This window comes from Saccopteryx leptura, chromosome 2, assembly GCF_036850995.1.
Source record: "Saccopteryx leptura isolate mSacLep1 chromosome 2, mSacLep1_pri_phased_curated, whole genome shotgun sequence".
Lineage (NCBI taxonomy): Eukaryota > Metazoa > Chordata > Mammalia > Chiroptera > Emballonuridae > Saccopteryx > Saccopteryx leptura.
This window is the reverse complement of record NC_089504.1, coordinates 326,327,295-326,346,736: the sequence shown is the minus strand read 5'-3', so window position 1 is coordinate 326,346,736 and position 19,442 is coordinate 326,327,295. Positions and strand designations below refer to the sequence as shown.

Genomic DNA, 19,442 nt, shown 5'->3' with positions numbered 1-19,442 from the left:
CGCCCCCTGGTGGGCAGAGCATCGGCCCCTGGTGGGCATGCCGGATGGATCCCGGTCGGGTGCATGCAGGAGTCTGACTGTCTCTCCCCGTTTCCAGCTTCGGAAGGGTACAAAAAAAAAAGAAAAGAAAAAAAAAAGAATGGGCCTGACCTGTGGGGGAACAGTGGATAAAGTATCAACCTGGAATGCTGAGGTTGCTGGTTTCAAACCCTGGGCTTGCCTGCCTGGTCAGGGTGCATACAACAAGTAACTAGTACAAGTTGATGCTCCCTGATCCTCCACATACATGCCTCTTTTTCTCTCTCATCTCTCTAAAACCAATAAGTAAAATCTTTTTTTTTTTTTTAATGGAAGAGCTAGAATGGGAAGTGGCAAGGTGAGCTGAGAGGTCTGAGGGACACGTGACAGGACATGGCCCTGACTTCCACAACATGGCTCCTCTTCTTCCCTGCAACAGGTAGAAAACACAGCTCCTCCATAAGTTACTGCCCACCAAAGGACATCAAAGAATACAAACAGGATTTCTCCTGGGCATTGCTCAGATTAAGAGGTTCTGATACTTTTTATCCTCCACCTTGGGTGTTTCTTCGGGAACTTACACAAAGCAGTTTGTTTTTTCATTGTAATTATTTTAGAGAATCTGAAAAAAAATATTTGATCTATAAGTAAAAATAATTTATGATTTATGTGAAAACTGAAAAAAAAAAAAAAAAATTCAGCCATTTTCCAAGATACCTTACAGAAGAAAGAAAAAGAAGATAAAGGATATAAAAAGAAATTTAAACATGGATGGACCTTGATAACCTTATACTGAGTGAAATAAGTAAATCAGAAAAAACTAAGAACTATATGATTCCATACATAGATGGGACATAGAAAAGACACAGGGACATGGACAAGAGTGTGGTGGTTGGGGGGGGGGGAGGTGAGGGGCACAAAGAAAACCAGATAGAAGGTGACAGAAGACAATTTGATTTTTGTTGATGGGTATGCAACATAATCAATTGTCAAAATAACCTGGATATATTTTCTCTGAATCTATGTACCCTAATTAATCAATGTCACTCCATTAAAATTAATAATAAAGGAGAAAAAATAAATTTATTATCTCATATGCATTGGGCTACTACTGTTCTTCCATCACCCCTTCCACTAAGAAAGAGTATCTCTCTGGGAGGATTTTCTAAACCTGTAGAATTGTAGAACTTTCTGCTCTAAGGACAGAAACACTGTTAGCAGGTATTAGGCACAGTAGATACTCAAAAATATCTAGATTTAATAATTTAATAACTGTCCTAATATGCCTGACCTGTGATGATGCAGTGGATAAAGCGTCAACCTGGAATGCTGAGGTCACTGGGTTGAAACCCTGGGCTTGCTTGGGCAAGGCACAAATGGGAATTGATGCTTCCTGCCCCCCCAACCTCTAAAATGGAAAAAAAAAAAATCTAAATAAATAAATAACTGTCCTAACTAACATGACTTCCCTACATCTCCTTACACCCCACTCCACCCCCACTCCGCCACACACACACCCTATCTTTAAATCTAGCTAGCAACACCAAACATAGGCAATTAAAACTTTAAAACTTTAATAAATTAAATAAAACTTAAATAAAAATTAAAAAACAGTTTGCTGTTTAAAAACTATTCTTTTTCATTTTGCAAGAACTAGTTCAAAGAATGCACACTGGAATCCTAGACAGATTAAAGCCCTGCCTACTCAGGAAGCAGGGCTTTTCTATATCAAAACAGGTAGTTCTAAACTACATTTTCTGTCACATACAAAGGATGATTTGGAGAAAAGTACCCTTTAAAGATTATAAGAGCCCTAGCCGGTTGGCTCAGTGGTGGAGCGTCGGCCTGGCGTGCAGGAGTCCTGGGTTCGATTTCCGGCCAGGGCACACAGGAGAAGCGCCCATTTGCTTCTCCACCCCTCCCCCTCTCCTTCCTCTCTCTCTCTTCCCCTCCCGCAGCCAAGGCTCCATTGGAGCAAAGTTTGCTCGGGCGCTGGGGATGGCTCTGTGGCCTCTCTGCCTCAAGCACTAGAATGGCTCTGGTTGCAGCAGAGCGAGGCCCCAAGATGGGCAGACCATTGCCCCCTGGTGGGCATGCCGGGTAGATCCCGGTTGGGCGCATGCGGGAGTCTGACTGCCTCCCCGTTTCCAGCATCAGAAAAGTACAAAAAAAAAAAAAAAAAAAAAAGATTATAAGAGACATTTTCCCAGCAGCAAAGAAAACTATGGTTCCTTTGAAAATGCGAAGGAAGGACGAACCACGGTCTGTGCTTGGTGCCCCCTAGGGGATCTGTATATGTACACAAGCATGTGAGTGCCTGTATACAGAGGTTACTTTAACAAGAACTGGTCTGGGTTCCTGCACATGTCACACACAAAAGCCTGCAACACTGGCCTTAATATTCAGGACTGGGCACAAAGCAAGCCTTTGCCAGCACAGGTCAAGTCATATGGCAGTCCAAGACATAGGAGTCAACCAAAATCTTTAAAAAGACTTCTAGTTCCTGGAAAGAGAAAGAGAGAGAGACAGACAGACAGAGAGAGGGAGGAAGGGGGGAGGAGCAGGAAGCATCAACTCCCATATGTGCCTTGACCAGGCAAGACCAGGGTTTCAAACCAGAGACCTTAGTGTTCCAGGATGATGCTTTATCCACTGAGCCACCACAGGTCAGGCCTGAACACTTCTATTTTATTTACTGATTTCAGAGAGAGAGAGAAAGAGAGGGAAGGAGAGAAAAAAAGAGGGTGGCAAAAGGAGGGGTAGGGAGAGAAATGGAGAGAGAGTGAGAAGCATAAGCTCATCATTGCTTCACTTCAGTTGAGCACTGACTGCTTCTCATAAGTTCCTTAACCAGGGGCTCAAGCCAGCAACCCTGGGCTTTAAGTCAGGGATCCTTGGGGTCAAGCCAAAAACCTTGTGATCATGTTCACAATCCATGCTCAAGCCAGTGACCCACACTCAAGCCAACAAGCCCATGCTCATGCCAGCAACCTCGGCATTTTGAACCTGCGATCTCAGCGTTCCCTGTTGATGCTCTATCCATTCATTGCACAATCACTCATCAGGAAATAGTTTTATTTTTTTATTCTTTTTTTTTTTTGGTTGTATTTTTCTGAAGTGAAAACCAGGGAGGCAGAGAGGCATACTCCTGCATGTGCCCAACCAGGATCCACCCCGCGTGCCCACTGGGGACAATGCTCTGCCCATCTGAGGTGTTGCTCCATTGCAACCAGAGCCATTCTAGCACCTGAGGCAGAGGCCATGGAACCATCCTAAGCGCCCAAGCCAACTTTGCTCCAATGGAGCCTTGGCTGGGGAAGGGGAAGAGAGAGATAAAGAGAAAGGGCAGAAGGAGGGGTAGAGAAGCCGATGAGTGCTTCTCCTGTGTGCCCTGGCCGGAAATCGAACCCGGGACTTCTACACACTGGGTTGACACTCTACCACTGAGCCAACCGGCCAGGGCCAACACTTTTATTTTTTAATACTTCATTTTGCATACTTAAATTTCCCTATAACTATATATGTTTTAAAAAGAGATCAATGGCCCTGGTCAGGTAGCTCAGTTGGTTAGAGCACTGTCTCAATATGCCAAGGTTGTGGGTTCGAGCCCCGGTTAAGGCACTTAAAAGAATCAACCAAAGAATGCATAAATAAGTGGAACGACAAATTGGTGTTTCTCTTTCTCTCTCCCTTCCTCTCTAAGTCAACAAATATATATATATATATATATTTGTATTTTTCCAAAGCTGGAAACAGGGAGGCAGTCAGACTCCCCGCATGCGCCCGACCGGCACCCACCCGGCATGCCCACCAGGGGGCGATGCTCTGCCCACCTTGGGGCGTCACTCTGCCGCAATCAAGAGCCATTCTAGCACCCGAGGCAGAGGCCACAGAGCTATCCTCAGCGCCTGGGCAAATTTTGCTCCAGTGGAGCCTTGGCTGTGGGAGGGGAAGAGAGACAGAGAAGAAGGAGAGGAAGGAGAGGGGGAGGGGTAGAGAAGCAGATGGGTGCTTCTCCTGTGTGCCCTGGCCAGGAATCGAACCCGGGAATCCTGCACGCCAGGCCGATGCTCTACCACTGAGCCAACCAGCCAGGGCCTATATATTTTTTAAATAGAAGGGTTCTGCCTGACCTGTGGTGGTGCAATGAATACAGCATCAACCTGGAATGCTGAGGTCGTCGGTTCAAAATCCAGGGCTTTCCCGGTCAAGGCACATATGACAAGCAAACAATGGACAACCAACATGAAGCAACTATGAATTGATACTTCTCATCCCCCACCCCTTCTCTCTATAAAATCAATAAAATCTTCAAAAAAAATGGAACTAAATATTTGTCAGCTAAATAGACTAGAAAAACCATCTCTGGCTTTCGGGCAGTATGTTAGTCCAAACCATACAATTAAACATAAATATATATAAATACAATGGTACATGAAGGGCCAGGGATCACTACACATAGCTAACATGTATTCATTCAAGAAATAACCAAAAAGCCTGACCAGGCAGTGGCACAGTGGAATAGAGCGTCAGACTGGGATGTGGAGGACCCCAGGTTCGAAATCTCGAGGTCACCAGCTTCAGCGCGGGATCATCTGGATTGAGCAAAGCTCACCAGCTTGGACCCAAGGTCGCTGGCTTGAGCAAGGGGTTCCTCGGTCTGCTACAGCCCCTCAGTCAAGGCACATATGAGAAGCAATCAATGAACAACTAAGGTGCCATGATAAAGAATTGATGCTTCTCACCTCTCTCCTTTCCTGTCTTTCTGTCACTATCTGTCCCTCTCCTTCTCTCTGTCACACAAAAAAAGAAATAACCAAACATATTGCGCAGTTAAACAGGAAATACAGTAGTTTGTAAATTAAATACTGAAAATGCTGAAGGAATGTAAATTGGTATAACCACTTTTTTTTGGTTTTGTTTTATATTGACTTTTTAGAGAGGGAGAATGACAGAGAAACAATTACTTGTTTTTCCACCTATTCATGATGTCATTGGTTGAGTCTTGTATTTCCCCTGACAAAGTATCGAACCCACAACCTCAGCAGGTCAGGACAATGCTCTAACCAACTGAGATAACCATTCAGGGTGATACATCACTTTGAAAAACAAGCATCAGATAGGAAAGCTGATACACCCAGCACTGTTCCTAACTGCCCCAGACCAGAAACAACCCAGATATCTATCAGTGGTGGATGACAGATAAATACCATGTAGTATGTTCATACAAAAATAAGCTGGCCCTGGATGGTTATTTCAGTTGGTTAGAACGCCATCCAGAAAATCCAAAGTTGCAGGGTTCAATCCCGTCAGGGCACATACAGGAAGCAACCAGTGAATGCACAACTGAATGGAACAACAAATGACTGCTTCCTCCCTTCTTTCTCTCTCCCTCCCTCTCTCTAAAATCAATCACTCAATCAAAAAAAGAAAAGAAAAAAGAACTAATTAGGTAGCGCAGTGGATAGAGCATCAGACTGGGATGCGGAGGATCCAGGTTTGAGACTCCGAGGTCGGCAGCTTGAGCACGGGCTCATCTGGTTTGAGCAAAGCTCACTAGCTTGGACCCAAGGTAACTGGCTTGAGCAAGGAGTTACTCGGTCTGCTGTAGCCCCACAGTCAAGGCACATATGAGAGAGCAATCAATGAACAACTAAGGTGTCACAATGAAAAGTTGATGATTGATGCTTCTCATCTCTCTCCGTTTCTGTCTGTCCTCCCTATCTATCCCCCTCTCTGACTCTCTCTCTAAAAAAAAAAAAGAATTCCTACTTCGAGCCCATTTGCACAAAGGTAAAAAAAACAGGCAAAATGAAACAGCTCTGTTTAGTGATTTAAATTTAGGGGATAAAACTACAGAAAAGAAAGAAAGTGATTTCACACAAATGAGGCTAGTTACTGGCTTGATTACCTCTGAGGTGGGTAAGAGGTTGTCACTGGAAAAGAGTCAAATGAGCAAACTTCTTGACCTGAAAGATGGTTATTACTACTGCGTTTTCTTTAAAATAATTAAGTTACCCATTTATGTTTTATACCCTTTTCACTGTATGACAATGTACAATTTTAAAAAATATTAAATAACTGCAAGGTTCATTTCCAGGAATTCAGAACCATTACAATTCTGGCTAACCTGGGGAAAGAACACTTCCACTCTGAATGTCACTATCAGCTTCATGAGGTCCGCGGCCTTATTTACCTTCTAGCCAGTATTCAGCACAATCCCTTTAGCATGGCAAAAGTCCTCTATAAATAACATAGTATACTCATAAACTCTTGATGTGAATTTTGTTTTAACTCACCTATCTCCTGAATTTACTGATTTAAACTGCCCACATTAACACTTCCATTTCTTTGCCTTCACCCCAGTGAAGCTTTCATAAATAACTAAAGCAGCTACCACCTTAAATGTTCACTCTGTAAGTTTATACCCAGGTGCTGTTGCTTTAGCAACTCTCCCTGCCTTCCATTCTATTTCATGCCTCCTTATAAACAAATAGAAGATGAATATACCAGTAATCCTAGATTTCGTTTTCCTAAAAAGAAAGTTTCATCTGCAACTGAAAGTAACACTCAGGATCTTAATGACTTAACTGTTTTGAAGTTGATTAAGATATTGTTTGCCTGTTGTCCAGAGAAATGTTTGCCTGTTGTCCAGGGTTAATAAAACTTTACAACCAGCCGTAAATAAAATGCATGCTACCTGGTCTAGACAGAAATCAAATCTAATGAACAAGACCAGTTAATTTTATAAAAGTTCACTTCAATTAAAAAATCATTTTGTGGCTGACCCGGCGGTGGTACAGTGGATATAGAGCGCTGACCTAGGACACTGAGGTCCCAGGTTCAAAACCCCAAGGTCCCTGGCGTGAGGACAGGCTCACCAGCTTGAGCATGGGATCACTGAAATGATCCCATGACCAATGGCTTGAGCTAAAGGTTGCTGGCCTGATGCCAAAGATTACTGGCTTGAGCAAGGCACATATGAGAAACAATAAAGTGTCGCAACTATGAGTTGATGCGTCTCATCTCTCTCCCCTCTCTCACAAAAAAAAAGAAAAAAAAAATCACTTTGTGCCAATCAGGCGGTGGTGGCAGTGGATAGAGTGTCAGACAGGGACGCAGAGGACCCAGACTCAAAACCCCGAGGTCGCCAGCTTGAGCGTGGGCTCACCAGCTCGAGCATGGAATCACAGACATGACCTCATGGTTGCTGGCTTGAGCCCGAAGGTCATTGGCTTGAAGCCAAAGGTCGCTGGCTTGAAGCCCAAGGTCGCTGGCTTGAAGCCCAAGGTCGCTGGCTTGATCAAGGGGTCATTCGCTGTGCTATAGTCCCTTTACCCACATGCAGGCACATATGAGAAATCAATCAATGAACAACTAAGATGCCGCAAGGAAGAACTGATGCTTTTCATCTCTCCCCCTTCTTGTTACTTTCGGTCCCTCTTTTTGACTCTCTGTCAAAAAATATATCACTTCAGTGGTAGAGCGTCGGCCTGGCGTGCAGGGGTCCCAGGTTCGATTCCCGGCCAGGGCACACAGGAGAAGCGCCCATATGCTTCTCTACCCCTCTCCCTCTCCTTCCTCTCTGTCTCTCTCTTCCCCTCCCGCAGCCAAGGCTCCATTGGAGCAAAGATGGCCTGGGCACTGAGGATGGCTCTGTGGCCTCTGCCTCAGGTGCTAGAATGGCTCTGGATGCAACAGAGCGACGCCCCAGAGAGGCAGAGCATAGCCCCCTGGTGGGCATGCCAGGTGAATCCCGGTTGGGCGCATGCGGGAGTCTGTCTAACTGCCTCCCTGTTTCCAGCTTCGAAAAAATGAATATATATATGTATATATATATATATATATACATATATATATACATATATATATATACATATATATGTATATATATATATCACTTCATAAAAAGACATTTATAAAAACACTTAGAAAAGTCTAAAATGATACACACAAACTGATAAACATACAGATAGCAGTTGCTTTTGAGAAAGATGCTCTAAAGGTTTTAACCTTCTCTGTAAAGGTTTTCTTTTTTTTTTTCTACATACAGAATGATTAATGTATTTCTTGTGATATCTGAAAAAGCATTTTAAATCCCCTTTGTCTAAAAATAAAATCCAAATTACAAAGGAATCCACCAAACCCAGATACCTTCCTAAAAATAATCATTTAAAAGTGCTGGTTTTGGCCCTGGCCAGGTGACTTGTTGGATAAACCATCGCTCCAGCACCCCAAGGTAGAGGGTTCTATCCTCAGTCAGGGTGTATAGGAGAAGCAACCGATGAGTGCACAACTAAATGGAACAACTAAGTGGAACAATGAGTCAATGTTTCTCTCTCTTTCTCCCCTCCCCCCTTTCTTCTCTCTCTTTCTCTCTCTCAAATCAACGAAAAAATTTAAAAGATAAATAGCTAGTTTTTATGCTAAAGTTTTAAAAATTTCCTGGAGTTATACACCTGGCTAGTTAATATAAATATATACACTTATGCCATTCTATTAAAGAATATCATTGAAATCATACCTGCATTCAACCAGAAAGATTTCAGATGAGAATGCAGCGTACACAATGATGTTAAAAAGACTGGGAATGGTCTGACCTGTGGTGACGCAGTGGATAAAGCGTCGACCTGGAATGCTGAGGTCACCGGTTCAAAAACCTGGGCTTGTCTGGTCAAGGCACATACGGGAGTTGATGCTTCCTGCTCCTCCCCCTTCCTCTCTCTTTCTCTCTCTTTCTCTCTCTCTCTCTCTCCTCTCTAAAATGAATTAAAAAAAATAAAAAAAGACTAGGAATGAAGGAAACCGTCTCCCCTTTGTATGGGGGAAAGCCAGAAATATCAAGCAACTACCTCTCCTCCCCCAAGCCTCAGAAGATGAGTCAGAGCTGGAGGCAGGAATAGTGCCCATGTGTCAAGCCGCCTGTGCAGGGTTCCTTCCTTACCTCCACCAGCACTCTCTCCCCTCACTCAGGTTGGGGTCCCTGACTCAGGCTGTCCCTGCCATGAGTTCTCAGGTGTCTCTGGTGAAGAGAGGCAGTTATTCGTTCTGGGGGTGCCTCATTCTGTGCATTTCTAAAGGGAACTCGAGAATGGGAGCCTTTATGAATCCATAGCAAGTAACAATTACCACATGCAGCTCAAGTCAGTGCAGCCTCCAAACACACTCTCACAACTCTGCCAAGGATCCAGTACCTTTGTTCCCCTCATTTTATTTTATTTTATTTTAATTTTTTTATTTTTTTTGCATTTTTCTGAAGCTGGAAACAGGGAGAGACAGTCAGACAGACTCCCGCATGCGCCCGACCGGGATCCACCCGGCACGCCCACCAGGGGGCGACGCTCTGCCCACCAGGGGGCGACGCTCTGCCCATCCTGGGCGTCGCCATGTTGCGACCAGAGCCACTCTAGGCACCTGAGGCAGAGGCCACAGATCCATCCCCAGCGCCGGGCCATCTTGGCTCCAATGGAGCCTTGGCTGCGGGAGGGGAAGAGAGAGACAGAGAGGAAGAGGAAGGCGCGGCGGAGGGGTGGAGAAGCAAATGGGCGCTTCTCCTGTGTGCCCTGGCCGGGAATCAAACCCGGGTCTCCTCCGCACGCTAGGCCGACGCTCTACCGCTGAGCCAACCGGCCAGGGCCTTGTTCCCCTCATTTTAAAGATCAGTAAACACACAGAGCAGCTGTGACTTGTCAACTATCACTTCACTTTGTGACAGAACTGAGTCCCTAGCATGGAGTGGCTGAAGGCTGGCCCCAGCCTCTTCGATTTTTTTTTTTTTTTAAAGACTTTATTCGATTTTCAGAGAGGAGAGAGAGAGAGAAGGGGGAGGGGCAGGAAGCATCAACTCCCATATGTGCCTTGACCAGGCAAGCCCAGGGTTTTGAACAGGCAACCTCAGTGTTCCAAGTCGACGCTTTATCCACTGTGCCACCACAGGTCAGGCCACCTCTTCGATTTTTAACTGATCTGCACAACCTCAGGGAGGATGTTCCAACGTTGCATTATACTTGTGTGTGGACATATGGCACAGGAATTCCAGGAAACTGGGTTAAATCTTTTGGTACAACTCGGCTCTTTTCCTCCATTTTACATCTGTAAAACTGGATGGTAATGCTCCGTGCCTACCCCACTTATAAAATTACAATGAACAGCAGCTAGTTAATACATGCTAAAAGCCTTCAGGTCCTGCTGGTTAAAAGAACCAGGGAGTTAATAGTAATAATAATCCCTACACAGTTGAACAGCCTCTGGGATGCCCAGTTACCATAACATTGGTACCATTGGCAACATCCATCTAAATAAAATATAGTTATACAATACCCTTAAGAGAGTGACAGCATGCAACTCCCCTCACGCACAACCAACTCAACTTCGCTTTGGAGCAAAGGGTATTTAGAAGAAGTAAGAAGACACGTTAGCACTGCACACACCAACCTACCACCGCAGAGGAAAACACTCAAGTTGAACACTTGGCACTGCTGAAAGTCAAGTTGCTTCTATCAATGCACCAGAAACCTTTGGAAGATGCAAAAAGCCGCCTTCGGCTCGGGTGGCTCAGAGCGGGCGAATGCCGACGGCGGGGGGAGGAGGGAGAGAGGCCGTGGCGGGGCGAAGAGCAGAGGGGTCGGGAGGGGCGCGGGCGGGGATGCCCGTGAAGGAACCAGAGGCTCGGTACCGGGGCCGGGCCGTCCGCCGAAGAAGAGAGAGTAAAAGGGGGTGCGCGCGGAGCCAGCAAGGCGGGGGCTGCGCGCTGAGAAGGGAGCTCTGCGGAAGTCCCCGGGCCTCTCCTCTCCCCACCACCCCGAGGATGCGAGAACCGCCGACAGCAGGTGGGGGCGCAGACACAAAGTTTCCAGAGACGAGGGTCGCGCGAGACCCGAGCCGCCGGGTCCAGCCAGCGCTCCGAAATCCGTCGGCACCAAGTCTCGCCCGCTGCCGCTGCCGCCGCCGCCGCCGCCACCCCACCTCCGCCCGGGCCCGCGAACAGCGTACCTGAGTCGCTGGACTTGCAGCTGACGGTCCGACCTCCTGCGCGACTCGCCGCTTCTGCTGACTGACTGCCGCGCGCACCCCTCCTTCTTCCCTCCGCCCGCGCTCGGGGCGGGCCGCACGCACGCTCCCTACGCCCCACCGCCCTCTCCCGAGGGCGGATGCTTGGGACAGGGGGCGGGGCCTCGGCGGGTGAGGCCCGCCGCGGGGGGGGGGGGGGGGCGGGGAGAGGAAGCTGGCGAGGGACGCACGGAGCCACAGCAGCGCGCATGCGCATTGTACCCTCCAACGCCAAGCCGCTTGGCTATGGCGCGTCTGCTGCTTCAGCGACACCCACTTCCTTCGGCGGTCTTTGCTTAGGGGGTCTCCTGTTGTCTCATCATCTGTATCCTCCCTTTCCAACTTCAGCATTTACAAGCCCGGTTTGGGGCGTGGGTGCAGCATGATGTACTAGGGTACTTTCTGGATGTGAAAGGGTTAAACGAACCATTAAACTTTAACCGTTAAGGGCAAACACTACAATTATAAAATGGATGAAGACTGCAGTTAGTGACTAATCACCGACTCTGACTTCACCCCCACCTCCTATCCTGTCCAGGAGAGACCAGGAGTCGGGACCAAAGAGTGAAGGGAAATAAATCTGGTAGCAACTGTTGGATGACCCTTGCTTGGGCAGGTGTGGACGGGGTTTTCAGTAACCGTGGGAGACTATATTGTCCGAGACTCAAAACTATTTACAGATACGGCTACCCTTGCCTGCCCGGAAACACCAACCCGCCACCACAATCACAGGTGCCATCTGGTCTGCAAACCCCGGATCCACAGCCCATACCTCCAGGCAGAGAGGTAAGGTCTTACACAGCCCAGATTGAACATACGTATTCGGTGAGGGCTTATTTGCTGTCACTCTGAGGCTCGTTTTTTAATTTAGGTTGGCCCATCTGTAACACGAGTAGATGCAAAACAGACTTTTCTCAGCGCAATCCTGTCCCGGCAGGTGAAGGGAGGTATAAACGACTTCCTCGGGCTCCGCGGTGAGTCAGACACTTAAGTCCTTGACTCTATACCCAGCCCCTCAACTCACCAGATCCAGGTCTTCACCGTTGTACATCGTTGGTATTAGAACTGCTGAACAATTAAACAAGCATTCACAGGTTTCGGGGGAGGGATCGATGAGAGAAGTAAAAACCGCGTTTTGGGTTTACATCTCCCGGCCTCTTCAACCAAAAAAGTTTGAGGCTTTTTTATGTTCCCTGATTCCCAGACGAACTCGAAGTCATCCCGGGGGTGCAGTACTACTATCTAAAAGTTCAGTCTACTTCCTAGACAAAAACATAACATCAAGGCGTTTTCGTGATAACCTTGAGGGAGCTAAATATGCCGGGAATGGAAAGATTTATTTTGCCCTTCGTACTCAAAACTTTAAATTTAGTTAAGATTAATCTTTGTGCGTGAGAAAAGGAGAATCTGATGCAGGATAAAACACAAGGAGTTTAAGTCTTGCCTGGGAAAGGCATCTTCCCATCCCTAAACTGCTCCAACATCAATTCATCTAGTGGCTTATTTTTGACACGCCAAAACCAAAATAGCAAAATCTCTATTGGAAACGATTGTATGTGGCTTTCATTTCTCCCCACCCACTACAGTCTTTTTCCTTCAGTCAATTCAGTGACTCAGCAGCACAAATAGACGCATCCCTCTTTAGATTCAAGCTTGTTTGTTACCTAGAAAGGCAGGTTTCCAGAACAGTTCTGGTTAGTGACAAGGAGCAGGGCATTTTCATGGATTATAGGAACTAAGCCTACCATGAAAAATTATATGCTTATGAGTGATGAGGAGGAGGGCTAAAATAGACTGTGTGTTGAGTGTGATATATGTGTAAAGATCTAGAGATTAAGGAAAGTAGTAAGTGCTGAATTCAGCAAGATTACCGAGTGGCTGTATACACATATGCCTGTGGCTAGGGAGGTGCATCATACCTTTACAGTGGAAGTGTAGGCTTCTATATGCCTCTACAAAAATAAGTAAATAAATAAATAAATGCCACTTGAAGGTGTCATTTTCTAAACCAGCACTGTCCAATAGAACTTTCTGTGATGGAAATGTTCTGTATCTCCACTGTCCAATACAGTAGCCTTAGCCTCATGTGGCTTTTGAGCACTTGAAATGTGAGCTTGTGTGACTGAGGAGCTGTATTTTTAATTAATTTTTATTACACTAGCCACATGAGGCTAGTGGCCACCTTTCTGGATAGCACATCACTATGCTAAAAATAGGTATAGGTGTCAACTCTTTTTTTTTTTTTTTAACAGAGACAGAGTCAGAGAGAGGGACAGACAGGGACAGACAGACAGGAATGGAGAGAAGAAAAGCATCAATCATTAGTTTTTTCGTTGCACATTGCGACACCATAGTTGTTCATTGATTGCTTTCTCATGTGCCTTGACTGCAGGCCTTCAGCAGACCGAGTAACCCCTTGCTCGAGCCAGCAACCTTGGGTCCAAGCTGGTTGCTGGGTCCAAGCTGGTGAACTTTTGCTCAAACCAGATGAGCCTGTGCTCAAGCTGGGACCTTGGGGTCTCGAACTTGGGTCCTCTGCATCCCAGTCCGACGCTCTATCCACTACGCCACCACTTGCTCAGGCAATGTCAACTATTTTATTTTTATTTTTTCATTGATTTGAGAGAGAGGGGAAGGGTGGGGAGGGGGGAGGGGGGCATGGACTCATTGTTCCATTTAGTTGTTCTATTTAGTTGTACACATATGAGTGGCCTCTTGGGGATCTGTACCCTGACCTGGGATTGAAACTGTGAACTCAGTGTGCTTGGATGAAGCTCTATGCACTGAACCACACTGACCAGGGCTCGCTGTCAATAATTTTAAATATATTGATAGAAACATCTTGCCTGACCAGGTGGTGGCACAGTGGATAGAGTGTCGACTTGGAATGCAAAGGACCCAGGTTCAAAACCCCGAGGTCACCGGCTTGAGTGCAGGCTCACCAGCTTAAGCATGAGGTCACTGGCTTATATCTCTGACTCTCTGTCTTAAAAAAAAAAAAGGGGGGGGGGAAGAAAGGTGTCTTAAAAACCATGACCCCCTGGTTGCTAGCTTGAGCCCAAAGGTCGCTGACTTGAAGCCCAAGGTCGCTGGCTTGAGCAAGGGGTCACTCGTCTGCTGTAACGCAGCCCACCACCCCCGTCAAGGCACATATGAGAAAGCAATCAATGAACAACTAAGGTGCAGCAAGAAAGAATTGATGCGCCTGACCTGTGGTGGCGCAGTGGGATAAGGCATCGACCTGGAACACTGAGGTTGCCGGTTCGAAACCCTGGGCTTGCCTGGTCAAGGCACATATGGGAGTTGATGCTTCCTGCTCCTCCCCCTTCTCTCTCTCTCTCTCACACACACACACTCTTCTCTAAAAATCAATAAATAAAATATTAAAAAAAAGAGAATTGATGCTTATCTCTCTCTCTCTCTTCCTGTCTGTCTGTCCCTATCTGTCCCTGTCACAAAAAAAATTAATAAACAACTATGGTGCTGCAACAGAATTATCATCTCTCTCTCCCTTCCTGTCTGTCCCTCTGTCTCTGTTAGAGGTCATCTGCTATAAAAGTATGACCTGTCTGTGCCGAGGGCGTGTGGGTACTCCTGACTACATCTAAATAAAGTGTTTTTGAGTGGTGCAGCTTCTATCAAGAATGAGAGCTGACCTGATTAGACACAGTAAGTAGAGGATGGGAACGTCCATTTTGCTTAGCTTCTGATGTCTGCCTTTCCAAAAATATTCTTCTTAATTGCTTGGGCTTCTTAGATTAATCAGACATTTATGGTCCCCCAGAAAGAACAGGTGCATCTTCCATTTGTATTATTGCCTCTGGTTAACAAATTGACAGCAGCTTTGATATATCTGTCAGAACTGGGGAGCAGCTGTAGTCAGGGCTCCTTGGTCTACAGAAGTTGGCCACTGAGGTCCTCTTGGTTACAGGTATTTAAAAAACCTGCTTGCTAATACCTGTAATTCCAGAGTATGCCATCTATGAGAGGGACAGAGGACACCAAGTACCTGGGAAGAAACTATAAATGTGGAAAAGATAAAAGAACTAGAAGAGAGCCTAACCAGGTGGTAGTGCAGTGGATAGAGCATCAGACTGGGACACGGAGGACCTAGGTTCGAAACCCCAAGGTTAATGGCTTGAGTGCGGGCTCAGTGGCTTGAGTGCGGGGTCACTGGCTTGAGGGTGGGGTCCATAGACATGACCCCATGGTCACTGGCTTGAGCCCAAGGTCACTGGCTTGAGCAATGGGTCACTGGCTCTGCTCTAGCCCTGCCCCTCATCAGGGCATGTACGAGAAAGCAGTCAATGAACAACTAAGGAGACTAAGGACCCACAACAAAGAATTAATGGTTCTCATCTCTCTCCATTCCTACCTGTCTGTCCCTATCTGTCCCTCTCTCTGACTGTCTTAAAAAAAAAAAAAAAGAGCTAGGAGATAGAAATCTGTTGGTCAAAAAGTTTGTTAAATGTGATTTTTATGTTTGCTCACTTATAGTTTGCATTGGGGGCTGGGTAGTGCCAGGTATATGTAGCCTGTGAAATTGCAAATTACCTTCTTGCTTGGGAAGGGCCATTGTTTTGCCAATGTTTGCTGGAGGAGAAGTTTTTGCCCGAGAGTTTTAAAAAGAAGAAAAGGAGAAGAGGTAAAGAGAAGCCATGTTTGCAGAGTGAGAGAGGAGAGAATGCAGAGTGCTGAGGAAGAAGCCAGTTTGTGCACAGAGAAGATGTGCAGATGGGGAACCAGAGCTGAGGGGCTTTTGCAAGCTCTACTGAGACTGGTGGGGCCTTTGATTCTAGGAGGAACCAGAGAAGATTCTCTTGATTGTGGAACCAGATAATGTGTCAGGGCTTTGTAGCTCTGAATGAAGAGGGGAGTGTTTTCCCTGCCTATTTGCTCATCGGCTGTTGCAAGACTTTATTAAAAGGATGGCTCATAATTTTTTGGCTCCACTGTTTCTTTACTGTCTGCCCGAATTCAGTGAGAACCTGCATGTGCATGGCCATGAGGGCCATGACTACTGCCCATACAAAGTCCAAAAACACATTTCATCTACTACAGAAATGGTCAAAGGCTTGTGCTATTTTATAAGATGTAACAACACCTTATATGGGTATCATAAGGATTAACTCAATTTTATTAATGTAAAATATTTTAAACTTCTATTTTTAGAGTATTTATAGTTCTCATAAAATTGAATTTTCTATTAATAAACAAGTGTCACATTACCAAAGAGATAAAGTACAAACACATCACTCATAATTTGGCTACTTAACAAACAATAATTAGCATCTTTTCTTTCTGGTCTGTTTTACTATGCACAATTCTTTAGTTTTGTTTATAGTGTACATACACTTTTATAATCTGACTGCTGGTTTCTTGACCTAGGCATTATATAAGGAAGTATTATGACATGTCTAGGATAACTAGGTCATTTAATATGTATGTGTCTCTGAAATTTTCTGCCTTTAATTCAACCATGGGGCTGTGGCAATTATGCACAGTGATGAGAATTCCAATATACTGTATTTCCCCATGTATAAGACACCCCCAGTATAAGACCTTAATTTTGGGGCTGAAATTGGAAAATAATGTATTACATCAAGTTATTGAACTCAAGATTTATTCATCAGAAAATTCATACAACTCCTCAGCCACACAAAAAAGCGGGAAATGCAAGTAAAAACCTACAACCACTGTGACACATGCAGTATTCTGGCTCCAAATTTTTCAGAAAAGGGTGTGTCTTATACATGGGGAAATATGGTCAACATCCTTGGAAAAAATGCACATCTGCCTGCTCTAACATTTGCTCTGTGTGTTTCAGATCTTAGTGTCCCTTTGTGAAACTTTACCATGGTATGAACTCTGCAATGCAGGAAAATCAAGTGCTTGCTTATACCTGGCTGGAGTTAAATGAAAATATCAAAGGCTCCATGGGAAGGGAAGAGATGGGAGGGAACAGGAGGGTCTCTCGGTGGTTAATATACCTTATCTCATTTAATCTTCATCAAACCCAGTCAGGTATAATCAAGCACACTTTAGACACAAGGGGTTAATAAACTCGCCCAAGGTTGTATTATTATTAAGGAGCAGAACAAGCATTAGCACGGAGGACTTTACAACACACTAGACAGGTAAACAAGAGAGCATATAAAGGAAGAGAGAGGGGTTTAAAAGAATTTACAACTAGAATATATTCATTATATTCTTTAAAAATTTGTTTTTAAAGAAAGGGGAAGCCCTGGCCGGTTGGCTCAGCGGTAGAGCGTCGGCCTAGCGTGCGGAGGACCCGGGTTCGATTCCTGGCCAGGGCACATAGGAGAAGCGCCCATTTGCTTCTCCACCCCTCCGCCGTGCTTTCCTCTCTGTCTCTCTCTTCCCCTCCCGCAGCCAAGGCTCCATTGGAGCAAAGATGGCCCGGGCGCTGGGGATGGCTCTGTGGCCTCTGCCTCAGGCGCTAGAGTGGCTCTGGTCGCAACATGGCGACACCCAGGATGGGCAGAGCATCGCCCCCTGGTGGGCAGAGCATCGCCCCATGGTGGGCGTGCCGGGTGGATCCCGGTCGGGCGCATGCGGGAGTCTGTCTGACTGTCTCTCCCTGTTTCCAGCTTCAGAAAAATGAAAAAAAAATAATAAATAAATAAAAAAAATAAAAAGAAAGGGGAAATGAGCCCTGGCCGGTTGGCTCAGTGGTAGAGCGTCGGCCTGGCATGCAGAAGTCCTGGGTTCGATTTCCAGCCAGGGCACACAGGAGATGCGCCCATCTGCTTCTCTACCCCTCCCCCTCTCCTTCCTCTCTGTCTCTCTCTTCCCCTCCCGCAGCCGAGGCTCCATTGGAGCAAAGATGGCCCAGGCGCTGGGGATGGCTCCTTGGCCTCTGCCCCAGGCGCTGGAGTGGCTCTGGTCACGGCAGAGCGACGCCCTGGAGAGGCAGAGCATCGCCCCCTGGTGGGCAGAGCATCGTACCTGGTGGGCGTGCGGGGTGGATCCTGGTCAGGCGCATGCAGGAGTCTGACTATCTCTCCCCGTTTCCAGCTTCAGAAAAATACAAAAATAATAATAATAATAAAGAAAGGGGAAATGAAATATTTTCCCCCAAGAGTTAGTCACCTCTGTTAATAACAATACCAGAAATGATAAGAGACATATATACTTTTAATGACATCCTAGGTATCTGGTTACAAATTGCTACTCCTCATGTCAGGTCTCTCTATGCAAATCAAAGAGTGGAATGTGGATAGGGGTAGGAAGGAAGTAGAGGTTCTCAGATTGTTTAGAAGCAACACCTAACCTATCCTATTGCTTTTCTGCTCTTCGCTTTGCCAAATAATACCAAATCTGTGTTATAGCAAGTTGGAAGTCTCAAAAGATTACGCCCAGATGTACATATTGTTGCTGCAAACGCACCTTGGCTGCAGAGTGTCTCCAGAGCCCGGAACAATGTCTGGCTACATCCTGCATGTGAATTAGGGTATCCTCTTACACCAGAGGACCTCTAAGCTTCTAACCTTCTAAATCAACCCCACCTTGCTACATCTGCTGGAAAGCCATGGCTTGCCTTTTTTCTTCTAGTTTCCATGGAGACGCAACAGTTTACTTCCCCCCCCCCCCCAACTCTAAGCCCTGATTATTTTATTTTATTTTATTTTTTAGCCCTGGTTATTTTTAACTGTAAAACTGTGAGCCAGGTCACAGCTGGGATCTGGAAGAAGCAATGGCGTCTATAGCCACCCTTCCCTCCAGCAGATGCCTTCTTTTCTGCAGTTGCTGGGGGTGGAAGGCTCTCCTGGGAGATTTTGCTCTCAAAAGCATTTTCTTTTGCATCATGAAGTCAAAACTATGCTAACTTAGTCTTGAATCTGAAACCATGCACCCCTGAAACAAGACAAAGATTTTCTTGTGCATGTTCGAGTTGGGAGGCAGGCTGCCAGATAAGGTTGACATTGCTGTCACTGGCCTGTGGTTAACGATTAGATAAATACCCTTTGGTAAACATATATCAAAGAGCTCTCCTTCAGGCAAAAAATAAAAACTCTGGCTCCTGCCCCCCCGTAGAGTGGCATTTTCTGCTGCAGCTTGACCTTGGTTAAAAAGAGGCTCCTGGCCCTGTCCGGTTGGCTCAGTGGTAGAGCATCGGCCTGGCGTGCAGGAGTCCCAGGTTTGATTCCTGGCCAGGACACACAGGAGAAGCACCCATCTGCTTCTCCACCCCTCCCCCTCTCCTTTCTCTCTCTCTCTTCCCCTCCCGCAGCCAAGGCTCCATTGGAGCAAAGTTGGCCCGGGCGCTGAGGATGGCTCTATGGCCTCTGTCTCAGGCGCTAGAATGGCTCTGGTTGCGGCAGAGCAACACCCCAGATGGGCAGAGCATTGCC

At 46.2% G+C, this 19,442-nt stretch overlaps 1 protein-coding gene and 1 long non-coding RNA gene across 5 annotated transcripts in view; one reads left to right on the top strand and one right to left on the bottom strand.

Annotated features, from left to right (window-relative positions):
• Positions 1-11,132, bottom strand: part of DUSP14 (dual specificity phosphatase 14) — a 38,661-nt gene extending 27,529 nt beyond the window's left edge. Inside the window, exons 1-2 of one of the 3 annotated variants that reach the window (XM_066363232.1) lie at positions 11,011-11,082; positions 5,930-5,987 (exon numbers count right to left, since the gene is read on the bottom strand). The gene's annotated coding sequence lies outside the window, so the exon portion shown is untranslated. Of the gene's footprint in view, positions 1-5,929; positions 5,988-11,010 lie in introns of all 3 variants that reach the window. The other 2 variants (XM_066363229.1, XM_066363230.1) reach the window with 2 other exon arrangements.
• A 166-nt stretch (positions 11,133-11,298) lies between these two features.
• LOC136391517 (uncharacterized) lies at positions 11,299-15,994 on the top strand. Of its 2 annotated transcripts, XR_010748866.1 has the most exons (5): positions 11,299-11,650; positions 11,748-11,853; positions 11,939-12,041; positions 14,608-14,736; positions 15,638-15,994. It is a non-coding gene; the product is annotated as an uncharacterized lncRNA (long non-coding RNA). The 2 variants fall into 2 exon arrangements; XR_010748865.1 differs by having other exon boundaries at positions 14,608-15,994.
• The last annotated feature ends 3,448 nt before the right edge of the window (positions 15,995-19,442 follow it).